The sequence below is a fragment of the Thermobia domestica genome, chromosome 14 (assembly GCF_964235325.1).
Source record: "Thermobia domestica chromosome 14, izTheDome1.hap1.1, whole genome shotgun sequence".
NCBI lineage: Eukaryota > Metazoa > Arthropoda > Insecta > Zygentoma > Lepismatidae > Thermobia > Thermobia domestica.
Window position 1 is genome coordinate 154,711,819 of NC_137467.1, and position 24,223 is coordinate 154,736,041.

Consider the following 24,223-nt stretch of genomic DNA (forward strand, 5'->3'; position numbering starts at 1 on the left):
GGCTACGTACGGGACACGTGATAATTTGCGTTGCAGAGTTCTCCCGCAGGGTCAAACAAGCCCGCAACCTTCCCGTAAGTCAAGGGGATGGCTAGGGGTGCTTCAACGCACCCTTTGCTAGCCCGTAGCAGTTTCTGTTGTTGTATAAAATGCATATGCTCCGTGCTGACAAAATATTTGAGTATGTTAATGAGTTTACCGAATTCGTTGAGCTGATTAAGCGATAATAAATGACATATTGATGGCAACCAATTTAAAAATATATACCAATTCCTGAAAGAAGATTGCAGGATATTTTGCTTCCGCTCGTACAAATATTGAATACAAGGTCAAAGAATGGACTAACAACTTCTACCTGAAATAAAATAAGCGAGAGATACTTGTTGTTACAGTATTGGTACTGAAGTAGATTTTAGATTAGATTGTAGAATAGCTTCAGAATTGATTCTAGGGGTCCAGTGGTGATTTCAAGGATCGGTCGGAAGGGGGGGAGAGAAATTTCTCCCCGAGAACCATGACATTCCCTCAGGACCACATAGCCTATCGTGCTCAATGTGAATTCTCAGTATTTTCGTTACTAGTACATTTCATCCGCAGTATATTGAAATCGCCACAAAAAAAAAAAAAAAAAAACGTGGAATCATCACTGATGGGAAAAATTGACTCAATAGTTACACATATTTCATCGTGAAAATGTTATTCTAATGTGTTTTACATCCTTCTCCCTGTTGGTGTTTCCCTACATTTCTCAGTTAGCATAGGTAAAGTTGAGGAGCGCTAACATCCCTTTTTTTGTCACTAATGATCGAACGTCTTCTGCATTCTTGGTTTCTTACCTGACCACCAGCTGCGTACACATTTATAATATCCTTGCAAACTTATATATTATAAATAAATAAGTGCGAAAAACCATCCCCAACACAGGATAAGTTTGCATTTATTCCGATTCCAAGGTGGGCACAATTTGAGGGATCACGCATGATTTTGTCCGCGGAAGCAGGCACATTAGTGTTGGTGATATGCGTATAAGGAAAGACAAGTGGAAATCATCGAACTCCTGTTTATCGACGCGCTGTAATTGCTCAAAGTATGCATCGGTTCACGTGATTATGGAAACAGTGTTAAGAAGTATGGCTCATAATTATGCAATTATAATGGAAAACTAGGTTCTAGTGACCACCTACTACAGATAGATGCATATTTTTTATACTAATTTGATCATTATTCGAGTAAACAGTTCTATCAAATTTTGACACATTTCTTACATTTTCAGGTTAGGTTAGAGCTTTGTATTTCTTTTAGCAAAGTATGTCTATATGAAGAGCTCCATTACTACTTGCAGATTAACTTCAGGAGGGCTCAGTATAAATACAGTGTGGGCGTATAACATAAAAACTACAGTACATAAGATACGAATCAATTTGTGCTATGTGCCTAAAAGCACGAATGCTACCTAACTGAGTTATAGTAGGAGCGCATCAGGCGGCTCCGAGAGATAGTGAGCGGGTGCGTCCATAGGGAGCAGGCGCGTCAGCGATGGGGGTATACGTATATACGAGGATAGTGGAAGAGCACACTTACACATACAATACTTTCATTATCACTTAAATCATTTCAATATGCTGCCATTGATGGTAATTACTTATATTTACTCTTTCATTCCTTCACGAAAAATGTAGGGCTTCACATCGTATTTTACCTATAAATTTTCTATTTCGTAAAAGTGTCTGCTCGAGTTAACCCCTAATTCGTTTACATAACATCGCAAACTCGCCCGTTCCCTACGGACGGACCTCGACTGTAGCCCTCCAGCTTCACCTTGGCATTAAACCGTAGTAGATGCAAAAATTGCTTGTAATAAGCAGCTTGCAAAGTTTGGTGCGTGGTTTTGAGACGTCTGGCTTTCACTATATGTATGTATGTCTTATACAATTGTACGCAATTAGATGATAACACTCTAGGAATAAGTACATAAGAAATTTTAGCTATTTGCATGGAATATCCCCCCAAAAATACTGTATTTATAGACATAACTTTTATGCCTTCCTAAGGTTAACTTTTACTGGCAAATTGTTTAGAAAATACATTCACAAAAATACTATGGGCTGATTTTGTCCAAAAAAATTACAGTGTATATGTAATTTATTTCTAGTGGGATCTCTATTGTAAAGCTACAGCCTCACACGTTTTCTAGCTACATATCCATATTTCTTTTTGCGAGTTAAGAGACTTTACCTGAAAATTAAAAAAGAAATGTATTGCTAATCTACACCGATATTTTTCCGCTTTTGTATATCACTTTATAACTATTTTCAAGTTAACAGACTTTATCTGAAAATTTAAAAAAAAAAAGAACTGTATTCCTAATCTACACCATTATTTTTTCGCCTTGGCAAGAACAAAGTTCAGAACATTTATTTCATTTTTTTGATATAGCATACGTTGTATCCATGCAGTTGCTGCTTCGATGTTAATTCTTTATCATAGTAGAATTGAGTTTCGGAGTTCTACCTTCAACTTTTTTTTTTGACAAAATTTTAGCCTCGCTCGAGGTGTACTAGACCAATCAGCTCTCAGTGTTAACCGTACCTGAGGGATCACTTTGGAAGCTTTATGCATTGCACAGTCAAGGGGAAGGTTGAGGAAGCCCACAGGTACGGTTCGTCTAGGGGGCCCCTACGTGGTCGACTATGCATATGGCCCTAAATTTCGTATAGTCCATGTAAGATCAAAAATAAATAGTATAGCCGATTTCCTTTCAAGGGTTGGAAACCATCTAGAATTCTATACAAAAGATGAAAATACAATGGAAGTCGTAAAAGATCATAATAAAACAGTAAATTTGTCTTTCATTAATTTTTGGCAAAATCCTGTGTTTAATGTACCTCTTACAGATCACCAGAGGAAGGATCCTGAATTAAGAGAGATTATCAATAGGTTAGAGCAAAAGGAAGAAGTTCCTCCGTATGTATTAAGAAATAAGATCTTGTTAAAAAAGACTAAAGGTAAAGGGAATAATGGATTTAGAATTGTAATACCTAATTCTTTAATTCAGTCGATTATTGAGTATTCTCATTGTCCAATAATTCATGGTGGGCATATGGGATATCGAAAAACCATTGCTAAGGTTGCTGAAAAATATACCTGGCCTACTTTATATCCTGACATTAAGAATTTTATACAATCTTGTCATTTGTGCCAAACCTGTAAAGATTCTAATCGAAAACCTATGGGTCAATATTTTACAAAAAAGGTAATGCACCCAAATTATACTTGGTTTATTGATATTGCAGGGAAATTGCCTAGTAGTTCTGGATTTGAATATATTTTAATTGTCACTGACGCCTATAGTCGTTTTGTCTTTTTAGAACCTTTAAGACGACTAACCTCAAAAATCATCTGTAATAAGTTACAGGAATTATTTCTTCGATACGGCTTTCCTGGTAAAGTCCTAAGTGATGGCGCTTCTTATTTCGTGAGTGATTACTTCTTGAAATTCTTGTATAGCTATGGTATACAGAGTGTAAAATTCTCCCCATATAACCCACAATCGAACAGAGCCGAACGCACGGTGAGATCGGTTAAAAATTTAATTCGTATTTATGTTGATAAGTCTCAACAGAATTGGGCCCAATTACTATCTAAAATTGCTTTTACTATTAACATAAGTATGAATGAAACTACTGGGACCAGTCCATGTGAACTTTATATGGGACGGAAATTTTACCATCCATTAGATGTTAAATGGTTGATGGATTTAGATCTTTTAGACGATGACCAGGATAAAGAGCAAAAATTAGTTAATATAAATAATAACATTGAACGCGCTTGGAAACATAGTGCGAAGGTATATAGTCAAAAACATAATCCTGTTAATTTAAATATTGATGATTTAGTATTGGTTAAAAGGTTCATGAAAATTTCAGCAGAGAAACATTTCAATCCAAAAATCGCCCCTCAGTGGGAAGGCCCTTACCGCCTTATTTCTAAACCTACACCAAATACAGTTTGGCTAGAAAATATTGAACGACCATATGTTCATATAAAACGTCATGTTCGTTTTTGTAAGAAATATTTTCCACCGAGACAAGTTAATCAATCTAACCCATAAGGTAACACGAAAAAAAAAGGAAAAAAAAGATTTGATATGAGAATTGAGGTTAAGTAAATTATTAATATTGTACTTATTTATATATTTTGGATGTTTGTTCGAACAAATTTTGTGTTTTGTATATTTTTTTATTCCTGCAGGAATGCCTCGTCCGAGAAAGTGAGAGGTCAACCCTTTTCATTTTGTAAATACCTCATCATCATCCTTTGTGTATGTTATGTAAGGAATTGGAAAATTTACTGTAGAAGTTTGTAAAGAAGGCGTTAGCATTTGAATATTTATGGAAGATTTGGTAATGTATTGAAATTATTTTATTATTCAACTTGGGATTTGTTATGGTTAGGAATTTTTTTTTGACCGACCCTCGGATATTATGTAACCCACCCAAGTTTCATAATAAAATGAAACGTTGTAAAGGAAAACTTTTGTGAGATGAAACTCCAGTTTACTGTTAAGTTGGTTCTTTCTCTTGGAGTTGGAAGCACTGCTTAACCTTCGGTTGGATTTGCGCGAGTCGTCGATCGGGATGACGTCACGTTGCAGCCGAGGTTCTGGCTTTAAGCCTGAAGCGCTTTGCAGTGTATAAAATGAGGTAAGAGTGATAGGTCCTCTGAATGAAAATGGGTCGTTAAAATTAATATTCTTTCCGTATAATCGTATAGTTTAGTTAATTTCTTTTGAAATCTATAACAATTCCTGACTATGGTTATTATTTAGAAGACATTATTATTATTCAATATATTTTGGAAGCACTTATTTCTAAAACATTGCGAAAGGAAAAGTAAGAAAGTAAAATAGTTAATTGAATAGTTCATGTTACTGGTTTTGTGTAGGCAGAATTAAGCCTTGAGTTAAAACATGTTGATTCTTGTTTTTCCTTGATAAAACTAAAGAAAAGTCGCTAGTCAGGAAGTTTAATATATTGAAATTACGGAAAATATTAAGGCTAGTGGAGACTTCAAATGAATGATTTATGTCTTTGGTCCGCTTTGAAAAGGAAAGAAAAAAAATAAGAGGAATCTATAGAGTTACAGATGAGCTGATGCTCGTAACTCATGTATTTTGACCCATATTTAAGGAATCTTTTCCTCCCACATTTTCATTCCAAAGAAAGCCACTTTGCAGTAACTTCGAGTTCCATACATTTTAATGATATTGTTATATAGGTTTCTAAATTCTATATTTTGGATTTACGATTGGTTATAGTATTTACTTCAGAAATTTTGTTACTTGGAAAAAAAAAAATCCTTTTGGGAAAAATGTTACTTGCTAACGGCGATTTCTATTAATGATATTATTACTTGTTAAAATTGTTGAATGTTTTCTATATTACTATTTATATAACACGTTTCGGATTTGTTATAATAAAATTTTCCATTTTGTTAGAAAACTTTTTCCATTTTCAAGTAGTTGTAGACAAATTCCTGATTATCTTAATAGTGATATTTTTGCATACAGTATAAGCCTTTTCCAGTATTGAACCTCACTCTTCACGTCGTCATTATTCTCAGCCGTGGGGGAGTGGAATTCTCCTTTCTCTCTCCTTTTAAAATTCTTATATTCTAAAGGGGGAAGTGGGGTGACGTCCGTTCTCGCAGGACTGTGGGTAGTGGGGGCTATTTAAAGATTATATGTGTATCGTTCATCCGTTACAAGGCCTGGTGAAAAGCACCAAAGAAGAGTTGCTCAAAATTAGAAGCAATGAGAAATATGAAGAATTAGTGCATAAAGCCAAGTCATTGGCCAACGCCAGCAACATCAAATGGACTGTGACTAAAAGGCAAAGGACTGTTTCTTCACATCTATCAGATAGTGTAGTCCTTACATCGGTGGGACAAAGTGAAAGAAATACAAAATCCGTCTATTTTAATGTGTTAGATACAGTTACTATTGAGTTCGACCGGAGATTCTCAGAACATCAAGAAATTATGGAAGCAACACATGCATTCCGGAAAGGATATGCCGCTTTCCCCGACAGAAAAATATTGGATCAATTAATTAGTAAGTATCAGACTTTCCTTGATATTAATCTATTAGAGAGACAGTTGCCTTTGGCAAGAAACTTCCTTAATCACACTGACAATTCAAATTCTCCTATTGAACATTTGCAGAACCTGCAGAAACTTCCAGTGGCATATTCAGAAGTTATTGCTCTGTTAAAAATTTTCCTTGCTTTGCCAATTTCCACTGCCTCAAATGAACGATTCTTTTCTGTACGAAAAAGGGTGAAAAAATATCTCCGATCATCAACTTCCGATGACCGACTCTCCTCCCTAATGATCTTAGCTGGGGCGGGGTAGAGCGGGAAGAGGTTAAGAAAATCTGTCTTCACGAACTTGTTGACGACTTCGCTAAAAATGAAACAAAGACGCTACCCATTGTTACATTGAAAGTTCTTAACTCATGTTAAACGAAAGTGTTTAAATTGCAATCAAGTGACTGTAAATTATAATACTTTACTGTAGTTAAAAGGTAGTAAATAATAGAGATAATTGTATAAAATTACGTATCTATAGTTTTACAGCTTTGTAGTTCATACAATAGAACACATGTTCCTAGAATTGATAAATATGGTTTTTGTCATGTGTTTTTGTATTATTTTTCTTATTTTCAATTATATTGCATTGCATAAGTCTTTTTTTATTTCATTGTTTCATAATTAAAACAATTTATATATTAGAGATGGATAAAGATTACATATGATTGGAACTTAGAAGAGATGGATATTAATTGTTAATTTGTTTGTTCTTTAAATGACGGAATATATTGCAAAAAATGATCAGTGTATCAATAATGTATGACGACTACTGAAGTATTTAGTAAATTTAGGCATATACTTCTGTGCATTTCCATTTGTGCTCCACGATATGAACCATTGGTGATATAATGTACTTTAATGAATATATAACTAACGCATGGATATAGCTTTAAAATGATTTGAAAGTGTACTGCACTAAAAGATCAGAGTACAAATGAAAGTTTTTTTCATTTTTCAAGGAATATTAAAAAAAAAAGAGAGGAAGTTTACAATCATATGAATGGTGCAAGTGTTTCCTTTAAATATTTATTGTATCGAAACATTAGGTTAGATAATGCCTACAGTACATATAAAAGCTATAGGCACAAACGACCTAACCATTGTGGTACGTTCAATGTTCCGCTATTGGGGACCTAACCAGAACCTTGTGCATTCGCACTAAAGTACACAGTAGTGGAGATGTATATCTATGCATTCCTCCCTCCCTCTCTCTCTGTATATATATTCCTCTCAGCACAAGAAAACGTTAAACAAAGTGAATGGTATAGTTAACACAACGATGAGAAGTTAATTGAATGTCACATGAGTTATTTTTCATTTACAATTAAAAGATAAAAAAAATAGAAGTGTTAGTTTGCATAACATAATACCAAAATGGCTTTTGTGGTTGTAATTATGACAAAACAAGATAAGCTTAACCAATAGGAAATAAAGTTTAAACGTAACTCGAAGATGTATATTGGAAGACCACAATGTTAAAGAGTGTCATTAGTTTACAACTGTTTTTACGTTCACAGCTGGTTCGCTTAATTAATTGATTTTTACGGTACATACAAGCTGCGTGATTTATTGCCCTGTTAAAAAAAAAAAAAAAAAAAAAAACTCCTACGCAACGCACAAGCTGCAAATTTTTTGACTTGACGACAGCAGCGCCATTAGTTAGAAGATAACTTAAGAAAAACAATATAAAGATTGGTCCAACACCAAACATGGAACAAGATGTCCATGAAGTAATGTAATGCAAAATACCGCAAGCTATTTTCGTCTTCTTCTTTTTTTTAGAGACTAACATTAAAAATTCAAAATAAAACTTTTTCGCAATTTTTACTTCCGTCTTTTTCTTTTTTTTTTTTTCTTTCTTCTTCTTTCCTGATTCTTCCCAAACTACAAAACATAGTATCGTTGTCCGAAGCAGTTTCCTCTTCACTAAAGATTAATGAAGTTTGTCAGAGTAACAAAACGGGTCAATGCCAAACTAATGTATTAAAATTACTTTGTGGATTTGCATACTACTCAAGAGTTTCTTATTGTCTTTCCCATTTTAGGTCATGCTAGTTGATTTTTGTTATTTTTAATGCATGTTCTAATATTTCCTGATCATTTTTTCTCTTTTTTAAAAAATAAATGATTATTACAGAATGGTCCTTGAAAGATTTTTAATATGAAAATAGTAAGTAGTAGGGCCTTCGCAGACTACGCGACTTCGTGTGTCGAAGACGCGCGACATTTTTTTTTTTTCTGTTGCAGACTTGTCACGAGTTAATGAATTCCTATTTGTTACAATTGATGTGGCGCAGGACCTTCGCACATTACGCAACAAGCTTGACACTGTTGCAGGCTTGTCGCGGGAACCTGCCACCTGCGACAAGCTAAGACCCTCGCATACTACGCGACTTCGTGTGTACTCAATAGAAGCTTTCGATACAGACGCTTTCATTGCAGAAATTCAGGCACAACCTCAGGGCCGTGCCGTGGAGGGGGGTGGCGAGCGGGGCGACGGCCCCGGGCGCCGAAGTAAGGGGACGAAAAATTCGCGAGAAAAAAAGAAAGGAAAAATTGCTTGGAATATATGTATGCGGGCGCCGACGTATACTCTCGCCCAGGGCGCTGATTTTCCACGGCACGGCCCTGCACAGCCTAGTATACTAAACTCCAGTACTGATTATTATAACAACAGAATTGAAAAGATGAAAGCATGGGAAAAAGTGTGTTGTGCATTCCATATTGGATTCATGGATATGTCATCAAAAGAGAAGAATCGTATCGGTAGTACACTGGATGTTGCCATTTTGTTCTTTCTTACATTTTCTAAAATTCGGTACCAAGCCAATGAACTGTTTGGTGAACGATAAATGTGTAGGCTGAAATGTCTGATTTAACGGAAAAAAAATTCTCTATATTTTAATAACTGGAATCCCTGATAACTTGCTGGACAACAAGCGAGTGGCAAATCTAAGCATATATGAGGGGGTGTTAGAAAAGTAAAGAGACATTTTGTAGTAACTAAAGTTTTTATGCTTTTCAAACAACAATGTTATTCCCTTGGGCAGCTATACACCGGCGGAGTCGTTGTTCCCACTCTTGGTAGCAGCGCTGGAAGTCTTCAACTGGTATGGCTTTTAATTGGCCGGTCACAGTCTTTTGAATGTACTCCAGAGTTCCAAAATGACGCCCTTTTAGGACATGTTTCAATTTCTGGAAAAGCAAAAAGTCACAAGGACTCAAATCAGGTGAATAGGGGGGTTGATGAACAACAGTAATGCGTTTTGGGTCAAAAATTCACTGATGGAAATCGCCGTGTGACACGGGGCATTGTCATGATGAAGCATCCACTTGTCTGCAATGTCTGGTCTCACTCTTTTCCCGAGCCTTTCAAGGACACTTTTATAAAACACTTGGTTGACAGTTTGTCCTGGTGGAACAAATTCTTTATACACGATACCCTTACTGTCAAAAAAAAATCAGCATCGTCTTGATCTTTGATTTACTCATTCGATATTGCTTCGGCCGAGGAGATGACGGAGTGTGCCACTCTTCGCTTTGCCCCTTTGTTTGAGGATCGTACTTGATATCCAGGATTCATAACCTGTGATCACACAATTGAAAAATTCTTGATCATTGGCAATTCTCTCAAGAAGATCAACGCACATGTTTTTTTCGATTTTCCTTTTGTTCAGTTGTGAGGTATTTCGGCACCATTTTGGCACAAATCTTTCGTATGTTCAAATCGTCTGTCAAATTTGATGTGCGGTGAAAGTGTTTAAATTTAACTGTTCACTCATTACCCTTATTGTTAAATGACGGTTTGATCTCACGAGCCCTCACACGTTCAACGTTTTCGTCAGTTTTTGAAATTGAAGAGAAATTCATCTTCAACGTGTTCTCAGCCTTCCACAAATGGTTTTTACCAGCGAAAAACTTGTGCTCTCGATAAGCAATGTTTCCCATAGGCCTGTTTCAACTTTTCAAAAGTCACACTCGCGGATTCAGCAAGTTTAACACAAAACTTTATTGCACAACGTTGCTCTAAATTGCGATGCTCCATTTAAGTAACACACAACAAAAACACAATTTCACTGATGGCGCTGTCAAAAATAATATGTTTGCTGTACGAAGTTGTAACTCGGACTGAGGAAGTGGAAGGGATAAACAAACCGGTCTAGTACTGGCCGGTGGACACAACGTTGCCAGATCGCCCGCAGTATTGCCAGTCTTATTAATATTTTCACACACTTTGTACATGAAGGTCCCTTAATAATAATTTTATATTGAGTTTAATTAAAATTACTGACAATTGTTATGCAATATTCTTTTATTATATTGTTTGTATAGCTTCAGTGAAAATGTTTTATATGGAAGAAAGTCGATTAAAAAAAATAGTGATCAGGTATTCGGAGCGAAAGCATACAGTGCTAGAATAACCAAAATATTTTATAGCATACAATTACGAATACTTGATCTCAGAAACTTAACCTCTTCGTGGAAATGGTTTCCTAATTTATTCTTCATTCTTCTGTTAGCAGGTGTTCATTCCTACTTGGCTTTGGTAAAGTTGAAATGCGTCACCAGAAATAATTGTTTAAAAGGTATAATTTCCTAATTATCGTATCTAATGTCCTAATCTTATCTGAATTATTTTGTTTGCGTCTGCCACGAACGGCGTACAGATTTGTAACATGCCAGCATACACATGTATTAAAACTCATAAGGGAAACACGTACCAACTTATGATGATTCAGAGTATCTTGAAGATCGAGCTCCCGTATGGATGCATCTGTAGAGAGCAGGTGGATCAATGAAGTTTTGTTTGCGTGTAAAGAAAAGCAGGTACGACAAGCATACACCAAAATGGGCTAGTAATTACTACAAATGAATCTGCCTTTCAATTTCTTAGTAACATGACACCTTTTACGCTTTTTTTTTCTCCCTCTGCATAAATAATTTTGTTGCACAGAACTATTTTCGTAGATTAGCAGTTTTTAGACGTAAATTTTCAAAAATATGATCCTGTATTCTTCATGCGCACTTAATGTAGATCCATAGGATGGAACAATTATAGTTTATGTCAATCGAAATGATACAAACTAACAAGTCCGGTTTAAACTTTACTATATTGCCTGTACTATTATACTCTTACCAACAATCATATGCATTAAGGTACTTCTAGATTAGCTTGTACTTACTTAAATGCGGTTGTCTTACATACAGGGGTCTATGAGTAACGCCGATATATCAATTTTAAAATCATTCATTACCTGCAAATGTCAATTGTATCAAGAGTTTCAAATTTTTGTACATATATCTTACCACAAGGGTACAATTGTCATCGAACTTGCACTAGTGTGGCTCGGAAAGAGTGGAGGCAGGTAGTATCACACTCCATGCTGGCACAGGCATGTTCGAAGATTATACTATGTCTTTAAACGTGTGATTCAGTTATCAGTTTACTAAGAAACACTGGCGCAAATCCCGGGGGGACGAGGGGGACATGTCCCCCCCAATCTTGGACCTGGGGGGACTGTCCCCCCCAATAATCTGATTTAAAAAGTGCTTTTTCGGATAAGTGTCATGATTTGTGTCCGACTGCCCCAAAGGAATGTAAGATGAAATTGATTTCTCTTGGCTTTTCCATTTTTTAAAAAAAGAATCGTATTCTGTAGTATTTCAAACTGAACTTCGTGCTGTAGTGAGTTTAGTAGTCTCATCAATATGTATTAATTCCACTTCTGCTATTTGGGTACAAATTGCAATAAATGCCAGAGAAGGATATGCCCCTCTCCTCATGCTGGAAAGTTGTCTCAGCTGTAGGTACGGGCACAAATTCCGGGGAAATGGGGAGACATGTCCCCCCCAACATTGGAACTGGAGGCTCTCCCAATAATCCGATTTGAAAAGTGCTTTTTGCAGATAACTGTGATAAGTTGTGTCCGACTGCCACAAAGGAAAGTGAGATGAAATTTGTTTCTCTTGACTTTTCCATTTTTTATGAAAATGAAGGCGTGCGACTGTGCGTGACGTAACCTGATATGAAATCTTATCTCCTCCTCTCCCCTAGGCCCTAGCACACGAAGTGTATATAGACTATCCAATGTCACTAGAACCCATCTTTTCAGTAAATTCGCATTTAATCTATTTGCAGTATCAGCCTAGGCATCTACTCATGCTTCGTAAGCTAACTAACTCTATAGCCTATGGAACCCGGAGGTTCACTGCCGCGTTCACAAAATCTCTCCACTGACTTCTATTCTTAGCTAACTGCGTCCAGTTTCTACTTTGTATTCCAATCTCTGCGACATCCATCTTAATATTGTCTTCCCATCTGCGCCTAGGTGTTCTTAATAGTCGTTTTCCGATTGGTCTTACCGCTAACACTTTGAAAGCGTTCCTACTTTCTTCCATCCTGGCTACATGTCCTGCCCACCTAAGCTTCCTAGACTTGATGACCTTAACAATGTTTGGTAAGCCGTATAAATTATGTAGTTCGTCGTTATGAAGTTTCCGCCATTCCCCATTCCCGTTCCTCTTGGTCCGAATATTTCTCTCGGGATCTTGTTCTCAAATACTTTCAGTCTATGCTCTGCACTCAGTAAGCGACCATGTTTCGAAACCATACAGAACATCAGGTATGATTGTCGTTTTATACATTTTAAGCTTCAAATCCCTCGACAGAATTCGCGACAAGAGGTTTTGAACTGAATAATAACACGGATTCCCTGTTTTTAGTCGACATTTAATTTCTTCGTGAATATGATTTTCGTCTGTCAATATTGATCCTAGATATTTGAAAGTATCCACTTTATCAAAAGTATTATTTAATATTTTAACACATACATAATTTGCCGTATTACGGTCACGACGCACTTCCATGTATTTAGTTTTCTCTGCATTTACTTCTAAACCCATGTCCATGCAAGCGCGTCTAATAAGACCTCTGCATTTCTTTCTATTTTTCTCCTATCATCCTCTACTAAATTTAGATAATCAGCTTACGCATAACCTGGTGAACACCGTTCAGCTCTAGGCCCTGGTTGCTATCTATGATTTTCCTTATAGCGTATTCCAGGACGAAGTTGAATAATAATGGCGACAACGCATCTTCTTGTTTCAGGCCATTCTTAACGTGAAAGCTCGTGGCCAAAAATTTTCCTACCCGGACTTTACTTTGGGATTCATTTAAACATGCCTTAATTGATCTAATTAGCTTTTTCGGTATTCCAAATTCTGTAAGAACGTTGTACAATGTTTCTCTCCTAACCGAGTTATAAGCCTTTCTAAAATCAATAAATAGTTATGTACCGGACTACTGTATTCCCGCTTGTTTTCGAGTATTTGGCGAAGGTAAATATTTGGTCGATAGTTGATCGATTTCGTCTAAATCCACACTGATAATCTCCAAAAATTTCATCTGTGTATGGGGTCAATCTTGCTAATAGAATGTTTGAAAGGATTTTATAGGATGTTAACAGAAGAGAGATGCCTCGATAATTATTACAGTCAGTTTTGCCGCCTTTCTTGTGAATTGGAACAATGATTGATTCTTCCCACTCTTGTGGCAATTCTTCCTTGTTGTAGATAAGGAGAATGAGTTTGTGTATCTTGTTCCACAATTTTGTGCCTCCAGCTAAAATTAACTCAGCCGGAATTTCGTTTACACCCGAGATTTGTGTTTCTTTAATTTCTTTATAGCGATTTTTACTTCTATTCGATTGGGTTCTGGAATATATGGTTCTGCGGTGTGTATCTTCCTTTCTCCACGCACATTAGTTTTTGGCTGCGTGTTAAGCAAATCGTCAAAGAAATCTTTCCATCTATTTAACACGTTGGCCTCCATGTGCATAATTCTGATGCACAAATAGTGGGGTGCAAAATACCCCGAAATATCGCTTGGCGGCTAATGCTATCTGTATCAGTGAGAACTGTTCCATCAGCTTTCTTTCATATATAAGAACGAGGTTGATAGCCTTTCTTAAATTCGTTGATCCCTTTATACATGTCCCGGATGTTTTTATTTTTACTATTATCTTCAAGTTCCTAAATTTTAGCTTTCAAAATATCGCGTTTCTTTGTTCTAAAAGTTTTGGAAGTTCCTCGCCTGATGTCTACGAAATTTTGTGTAGTTATTTCATTCGGATTTTGTAGCCAACGTAATTTTGCCTGTTTTCTTTTCTCTGCTAGTTCGAACCATGGTTTGTTCCTACGTATTTTCGCGTGTCCCAATTTTTCTTTTGAGAGAGGATGTTTCGTAAGCAAAGAAAAGAATTAAATTGCTGTAATATTTTTCTCTATAATCTTAAGGTTACATCTGTTAAGTAAAGAGTATGACATGCGTCAGATTTCTGCAACGATTCCTGTAATGTTATTGAGATTATAATCATTTTGCTCAAAGAGTATTGTTGCGTCATACATAATTGATATACTTTCTTCAGAGTTTTGGGGAAGTCGTCATTTATATTATTACTAGCAGCGTTCACCCCGCTTCGCTGCGGTCACCCCGGAACGCAATAAACTTTGTTACTTAGATAATTTTTACTTTTTCGCTTTCAAGTGATATGATAAAAACCATAGAAGATTGCAGTAAATGTTAACATTATATCGCCTGTCATTTATGTTAACCCGCCCCGCTTCGCTGCGGTCACCCCCGAACGCAATAAACTTTGTTACTTAGATAATTTTTACTTTTTCGCTTTCAAGTGATATGATAAAAACCATTATAACGCCTGTCATTTATGTTAACCCGCCGAGTGACACGGTCATGCGGGTTGCATATAAATACGTTTATTTTTATACCTATGATGAACTAACAAAGGATTTGTACGTAATGGACACCTGAATGGTCAATTATCTCAAGACACTGGTAATTGAAAATTAAAGTGATATGATAAAAACCATCTAGGGTCCAAATCCTAATAACCCCCCAAAAATAAAAGAAATTGGTTCAGCCGTATTAGCGTGATGAGCGGACAAAGGATTTGTACGTTCTCTTTTATATATATAGATATTACTATAAAACAATTTTAACGTGGATCTTTGTGGATGCCTAATTAGAAACATACCAATTATAAATATGCATGTATTCAGATTTCAGAATGTTTTCACGGCAGTGATTCGTAATACTGATATATACTATTACTTCATCTACATCACCTAATATATAATATACTCTACAACAGTTGATCAGATTCATCTACCGTAATATGAGTTTCATCTCCCTTATCTAGAATAAGCCTCAAATCTGCCCACCTTCCAATGTTGAAGACAACCAATGGCGTATTTAGGATTTTCTTTCGAGGGCTGTGCCCAACACAAGGAAGGAAGTGGGCAATTGCCCACCTGAGTTTGAGAATTAAATATATTTTAATTTATGCATAAATTGAAGTTATAATGGCAAGAATTACAGATCGATAAATCCTATATGATATGATACAAAAATTTAGAAGTGAATCTAACCCTTTATTCTATTCATACAAGAAAAAGAAAGCATCCTCTTGGCCGTCCTAATTTCCCGGGCTAATTATTCCCCCGTTTTGATTTTCTTTAATTCAAACATTTCCTTCTTTTAAAAATAACTAAACGATATAATTGTTCCTTTGTTATAATAACTAAAGTCCTGTCATGTTGATATCCGCGCATGTTGGTGTGGAACACTAGTTTCGCTTATCAACTCCTCTTAGTTTTTGTGAACTGACAACGGTCGATAAAGTATGATAGGCGAAATGAAAGTAGTAACGTCAAGAAAAAGAAACAGAAAAATAGAAAGGATGACAGAAAGAACAATTAAGGACGCAGTTCTTACATGGAATGAAATTTGGCAAATACAGTATTATTTCTGAACAAAAAGCATAAGAAAATGGAAAGTCAATGACATTCTTAGAAATGGTAAGAAGGATTATTGTTGTACGTGGAATGCGTAAAACTAACAAATTATTTCGAGGGTAGAATGAGCCCGATAGCCTCCTAAATACGTCACTGAAGACAATTCTGCTCCCCTGATCATTCACAGCATTGTTTTTCAACTTCATAAATATTTTGAACATCGCTTATATATATATATATATATATATATATATATATATATATATATATATATATATATATATATATATATATATATATATATATATATATATATATATATATATATATATATATATATATATATATATATATGGGAACGTCTTACCCGTCCCCCCCAATGTTGAAGACAGATTTGCGCCTCTGCTAAGAAACGAAACGATATTACAGTGTTCTGAGTATTAAGAGGCCTCATCCCGGCGAAATTAAAATACCACTAATTTTACAGTAACTATGTGATATCTTCAAATAGATAAAAGATAATTGAAATGTGGAACAAGAGCGCCCTAGACAATATTATTTTGCGTGAGGTACCGTTATCACAAGTCACCTAGCGGCTTTCCGTTTTCAGCTGTTTAGAAACGCGAAAATAAATGCCGATTTTCAAAATGGCTCCAAATCGAAAGCAGATATATGAGTCGTGATAACGGTATTCCATGTAAAATGATATCGTCTAGGGCGCTCTTCTTCCACATTTCGATTATCTTTTATCTATTTGAAGATATCACATAATTACTGTAAAATTAGCGATGTTTTTATTTCGCCGGGATGAGGCCTATATTAAACAGCGAAATCAGCCTTAAAATATCACAAACAAACAAAGACAGAGCAAGGGACTTTTGGTAAAAATATATGGATTTTAATTTCTTTCTGGCAGAATGTGCAAGGAGAGAAAGTGTCTTTGAAAAAGATCGAGATATATTCGTTCGCCCAATAAATAATTAATCATTATATCGCTTGTTGTACAGCGTGGCTTTGTTATTGTTTTTCTTTAATATATTATATAAGGCTTAGTACAATATATCTAATTTGATTTGATTTGTTAATAATCCCGTAGTCAATATGGTTACATCCCAAAAGCGAAATAAATCATTTTCAGAGGCGAGTGCCATGTAAACTTTATATATATATATATAACCCGCTCAAAGCTAGTTTGTTTTTAACCAGCTAGCTAAACGGGAAGCGGAAGTGACGTTTTTTGCACCAGCGTACACTGACTAGGTCCCGGATTTAGTCCGTGGGTCAAGGTGAACCATCAACTCCAGTACTCCTTATTGATGTGCTTGCACTTTATAAAGAATATAACAGATTGTTTAGTATTACGGCAATTGTATACAAACTATATAAAGTGCATTGTCCACTTGCTCTGGCTTAAAAAGTGTCACATTCCTGCGACACGTGTGTCGAATATCAGCGACGCGACGACACAGCCTGTCGCGGGTCTTCGACACACGAAGTCACGTAGTCTGCGAAAGGCCGTAATGTCTTAAAATAAAATAGAAATACTTTAAAATGATGGATTGACGAGAGAGGGAATTGTCCGGTTAATTATAACTATAGATAGATACCCCATACTGTAAACGTCGCCAACACCTAATGGCCCACTTGCCGGTAAATGTCGATCGTCGATATAGCGACACGTCGGAAGATTGCCGTTAGTGTGCCAGTCACGCCAGGGTTTCGTCGAGTCGAAACAGATATCTAGAGTCAGGGTGTTGAAGTTACCACCGCTTATCAGTGAGGACTTCATTTTGATCCGCACTCCTTCATTTCGTCGCGGCGAAGAATCGCGAAGGGACCAACACGAACTATCGCTAGTCATGTACATGCGGTTATTATATATATATATATATATATATATATATATATATATATATATATATATATATATATATATATATGTGTGTGTGTGTGTGTGTGTGTGTGTGTTATTTTTTCCTGACGAATTGTTTCCAAAGTGAGCTCCAGAGGTCAAGAGTAACCCCTGCCTCTACATCATGAAGTGAAAAATCTTGAGATGATTGCGTATAATTGTTTGAATTTGGATGGAAACTGCCGTCGATCATTAGAAAGTGAATATGGGAGAACTATGAAATAAAGTAAATAGATGCAAGTCAATAGATGCGCCCTATAACTTTTAACAATTCTTGGCTCGAGCTCGAATACTTGCTCCTTCGTAACTCAAGTCCAGAACCTCGTGAACGACGTCCTTTCGTTCTGAAGACTTCTCGATCTGCAGTTGACTAGTTGCCAGTATTCAGATACAAACCCCTACTTTCATGATTATACACAATGTTGTTGTTGTTATAATAATAATAATAATAATAATAAATGTTAGTAGTAGTAGTATCATTGATAATATAAGCATACTTGAATTATAATTACTTGACTTATAATTTATTGTCTATGTAGGATACTTGAAAATAGTACTTGAAACTACACACAGGATTTAGCTCGATTTGGCTCGTTTTGGCTCAACTCAACTCTAAACTCGACCTGAATTCGAGTCGAGTTGCAGGAAATTTTTCGAGCCGAGTTCTGGAGTCGAACTAAAACAAGTCTGTTTCGAGTCGAGTCGAATTTAAAAGAAAACTCGCTCGTGCCCATCCCTAGTCCTGGATCCGCCCCTCATTTAAACCGTATTTATTATTGAAGTATATTGTGTACTGACTTCCATACGATGTCAAATACATTTTTATCATCCTATTAGTATAGTGGGCCTTCATTTTAGTCTAGAAGAGTGGATCCTATGGTTGCCAGTTTGCCCTTGTACTTCTTCATTTTATTAAAAAATCCAAATTTTCTCATATACTACGCATGAGAATTCATCTTCAAGTATCTGATATTTTCAGCTCGATGTGATGTATCAACTGAAGTACGTCTTATCTTTTGAGAATATTCTAGTTAAATAAAAATTAAAGTTCAGAAGCTGATAAGTTTTGGTCTCCCTTTCCGGCCCAGTGGTTTCAGTGTGAAACCACAGTTTTACTCTTTTCTCCGTGCTGCCTAGTGGATTTAGAAGGAAACTATCTGTTACTATGAATTTTGCATGCCATCTCAGGACAGGAGTTTAAATTATTTCCAGGATTTTCATTCGCGCTGAAACTGTATAGCCAATTGACTTTGAAAATTTGTTGTTTTCTTTCTCTTCATAAATTCATTCTTTGGGAAACAAAGGGTTAAAATATGGCGTGCATATGGTACAACTTCAATTTTTAACTTCACAAAACAAGTTATTTTTCGCGATTTTGTCGTAAACTACGCATGAGTATATACACTCATTTCATCATTGTATTCAGGTCAATGAGATCTATGGATTGCTATATGTCTTAACTTTGGACATTGTTTTTATTAAAAGATAATAATGTATCAATTTGCATTAAATTTTCATAAACAACTTTCTAAAATGATCACCTTTGTTTCAGAAAGATTTTATTTGAGTTTAGCATCCGTTTCAGTAGACTATATGAGACGTAGAAGTGGGATTCAAACCACATGAGCTCCCGCCGGGAACCAAACCCGGGTCAATCAAACCCCAGGCACATATGCTAACCGTTTAACCACGAGGGAACTCCTCGTTCAAGAAAGAAGAAATGGAATGAAATCTTCCAGTCTAATGTCCCTCGATTATGCCCTTTAGGCTAAGGGAGACACATGAATAAGGTAAGTAAATGATGATGGAATAATCGATGGAATGAGAATCTAGGGAGAAATGGGACTATCCCGAGAAAATCTACCAACACGATATACTGCACCACCTTACTTGACTATGTATCGAACTAAGGACCCCACACACAAGAGGTAAGTACTCTACCAGTGAGCCACCGTGCCTCTTTCATCAAGAAAGAGAGGCAAAGCCTAATATACAGGGTGTTCCGGGAGGAAGTGACAATACTTTTGGAGATAATAGCATGGGTGATTGTAAGCAAAAAAATGTATATGGCATGTGCCCGACTTTCAACGATAACTGAAATATAAACAGAAATAAAAAATACCTGTTCGTACTGTTTATTACAAAATTATTTATTTTGTACTGCTTACTACAAAATAAATACAATATTATTTAAAATGTAGTTAACAAGGAACCAAGACAATATGATATGTCATCAATTACCGTTGAGTTCATTTTTCTAGTCGCTACCTTAACCTAGATTTTTGGGTAATTCATATTCTGGCCACACTGTAATTTGTATGGATAGTAATCAGGGCCGTCGCATGGGTTGTAAGCGCCCGGGGCGAGAATTCCGAGGCGCCCTTCCCCCCAGAGGTCCAGCAGTACCCCTTGAAACTTTTTGTAAAACTTAAGCCTTAAAATTGCATTGTAATGCCTTTTTTAAAGACTGTTTTCAGTTTAAACCAATATAGGATAGCTTAAATTTGAATTTTTATTAAGATTTCTATTATTATCTTAATTATTAAGATTTTATTAAGGTTAGTATAGAATTGAAGGACTGCAAAGATATTTATTCTGTTATTGATTGGAAAGTATGTTCAAAGTTGTATTTGTGATGCTAACCTGTTATTATCAAATGGTTTCAAAATAAGCAAAAAATTGTAGTATTGAAGTTATTGTGGTATTACTTGAGCATTTCTTGGACAGAATAGGAATAAAGAAATGTTACTGAATTCTACTGAAGTTTCTTCAGTTTGTACCAAACTGTCATAGTGATAAGAAGTGAGTAGTAGCAGATCTCGGCCAGTTTTCGAAGATAAAATCTCTTCTCATTAGAGGGCTGGAGAGAGTGCCGTTGAATAATCCTAGACGACGTTTTACATTACTGGTAATTTTACTTAGCCGTGGCCTGCCTGATCATTATTAAAGTATTTGAATTAACATTATTTTTTTTAAAAAAATCATTTACCAACATAATCGGAATCCCTTGAATTTTGTTAATTTGGCGTCCCGGCGCCCCCCCCCTGGTCGCGGTGCCCGGGGCAAACAGCCCGATCGCCACGCCCATGCGACGGCCCTGTTACTAAGAATGAAAATTCTTTTGATTCGTAATTTTGGGTGTAGAATAACATTATCTATTATTGTAGTAAGTTACATTTCATTATCTCTTTTCTCTTATGAAAAAAAGGCAAAAGAAAAATTTTTAACTTATGAAAAAGAGGTAAAAGAAAAATGGTTAACTTTTGTATCATTTTTAGTAGTCTGCCCCGTTAATTGTTTCAATTGTTTGAATATAGACTAGACCACACACACACAAATAATAATAATAATAATAATAATAATAATAATAATAATAATAATAATAATAATAATCATCATCATCATCATCATCATCATCATCATCATCATCTTGACTGTTATCCCTGGCGTTAGTTTTAGTATGAGTACTAGAACAGTATTTTGTGCTAAGTAATTATAAATATAATATACAATTTAATAACCATTAAAAAAATCTCACACTTTTTACTTGACGTCTTCTCATTTCAATGTTGCACAATAGAAAAGAAAGCAAAAGAAATAAAGAAAAGAAAACGGAGGAGAAAAGATTTTTACTCCCTAGAGCAATACAAGAACTTTCGTACTGCGAATAACAAGTACAACAAAGTTTAAGAAGCATACGTTAGCGGCGTCTCTGTAGCACACTTTTAGAGACATCTGTTGAGCAAAATATAAACTTACAGAGAAGATTTGCTGGCAGCCATTTTATTAGATACTTCCGATCCAATTTAAATGCAAATTCAGCACCGCAACTTGGGAAGGAGGAGGAAGAAGATATAGAAAATGACCACTATTATCAATGTCGAATCCATGGTTTTCGAGATTATTGAGATGAACAGTGACACTTCTGATGCCATGCCTTGCAATACGGGGAGAAGGAGATATATAAATTTATTGAAAATGACCGATATTAGTGCCGAATCCATAGTTTTCGTGGTCTCTAAGATGAACAGTGACACTTCTGATGCCGTTTAAATCCAAATTCAGATGTTGCTACGATCGTACTGCCGTTTTCGCGCTTAAATGTTACATCATGTGGTGTAGGATGTCTCACATTTCACAGTTTTCCATATATTACATACGTCAGCTATACGTTATATACGTCCATCTGAGTGTGAGGTCCTGAGCTTCTACAGCTTTTTCTTATGTACGGAAAGAACGTTTATTCGGAACACTTATACGGAAATTACGTGTTAAACATACGTTTTCAGTTATATGTTTGCTGCAGGATTTTACATGGGGATGTACAGTCAGCGACAAAAGTTCTTTCCGTTTGGAAAAAATATTTTGGGAATAACGGTGGTATTGCGGGAACGTATAATGATGGTATGGCAGGAGCGCACAATGGTGGTATGGCGAGAACGTACAGAAAATTACATACTTTTTAATTTGCTGAAAAAATGTACTCAAATTTTCCTTCTATTCTGAAGTTATTGACGAATGTCGCTTACTGTACACTAAGTCCTAAAACTACAGGATTTACGCATATAACCTATGTTTCTACATACGCCACATATCTACGTCCCCTTCCCCCTTCCTCAGTGTAGCACAAAAGCGTTGTTATGAGAAAATTCTGTCGTACTATGGCAGAATATTGTTTTGAGGAAAGATCTGCTTTAAATTTCTCTTTTGTGGACAATCTCTTGTTTCCGCTTACCATAATTCAATCTCCATTTTTAATATGCCGTCCTCGGAAAATTCCTGTGTCCCCTGAATAGATAAGGCATGGTACTATATCCATTCGTTAATGATTTTTGCAGAAGAATGACCAAGATTTTATTTCGACTATAAACGAGGCCGTAGCAAGGTAATTCACTCATAAGAGCTTTCACTTTTGGTGTCAGCCCATGAATGCAAAATTTTAGAATTTAACAAACAGTATTGTCATGTGTACATTACCGTGAAGAAGTTTTGGTTTGTATGGCGTCATATTTACTTAATTAATAATGAAACCGGAAGTGGTAGTAGATTTCTAGCCTCTTCCGGTTGTAGTAGAAAGTGGAATATATTATTTTTTTATTTTTCCTCTATAGCAATACATGGGTAAAACCGGATATGCTTGATTTCAACCATTTCCGGTAAATAGATAATCTCCATCCACGAACTCGAATCCTAACCTTTGGCCTGGACAAAATCTACATCCTGGCCAAAAGATTTGACGGTTATCTATCAAATAGCATTACTTGTTTGAAGTACACACTACCTTTGCACAGTTGAAATTTGGCTAAAAAGTGCTGCTTATCTTCGGCTCCGTACGCAATACCAAGATTGTTACTAAAGTCTATGTTTCTGCGAAACACATTGTATTTTTTTTAAGCTGTCTGGAGATTGTCAACTCGAAAGACCTTCAACGTAAATTGTGAAGATAATTGCATTATAAATGTTAGTAACGATAAATACGCACATACATACATACACGCAATAATATAACGATAAGCCAACTCAAAGAAGATAAAAGTGACAGCTAAAATTGTTTTGCATATTGCGTGGGTATAGTCTGCATACAGAACATCCATAGATAATCAAGTATGAATAAATGAATACGAAGCTTATGGCGTAAAAGGATAACAAGTTGTTGAGAACTTAATTCACTTGAATGAAAAAGCAAGAAAATTATATCAACTCTAGATATATATTTTTTTGTTTGCATATGCATATTACGAACTTCTCTAATGTTGTCATTTAAAATCAAGAATATATATATATATATTCTATTCTTACCCATCGTTTCGTCATACCAAATGAATAATGTTTAGAATCGGGAGCACACTGTTGATAGTGATGACACAGAATATTAACTACGACTGAAGAGACATCTGTGATTCAGATCAGACCAAAAATCTCTTTTCTCAACTACCAAACCATTTAGTTACGTAATTCTTTCATCAGGCAATTTTGAATCCTATATATATTTGTTGTACAATATTTATTAGGTATTTCGATTGCCAAATTTGTACATTTATATAGTTCTAGTTTTCACGAGAACAAAATTTATTTGGTGAATGTTTGCTTACCGAGGTCTCATAATTTCATTTCCGATACGTGAGTAGTTTTTCCTAGTTAATGTTTAGTGTTTATTTTTTGATAGTAGTTTGGCACGCGTTACAGGTTAAATGACGAAATATTTTTTTCTAAATACTTTACGGTGTAATAAGCATTCTTTTATGCGCACATGTCCTCATAGGCGTTGACTTTTTTTTTTTTTTTTTAGAGTAAAATATAAGCAACAAAATTTAGTACTAGTAAATTTTGTCATGATTACTACAAGATG

The 24,223-nt window shown here is 35.7% G+C and overlaps 1 long non-coding RNA gene across 1 annotated transcript in view; it reads right to left on the reverse strand.

Annotated features, from left to right (window-relative positions):
* The window catches only part of LOC145670417 (uncharacterized), a 36,625-nt gene extending 12,881 nt beyond the window's left edge, over window positions 1–23,744 (reverse strand). Inside the window, exon 1 of the long non-coding RNA XR_014128317.1 lies at window positions 23,674–23,744. This is a non-coding gene — a long non-coding RNA (uncharacterized LOC145670417). The remainder of the gene's footprint in view (window positions 1–23,673) is intronic.
* Window positions 23,745–24,223: the final 479 nt, after the last annotated feature.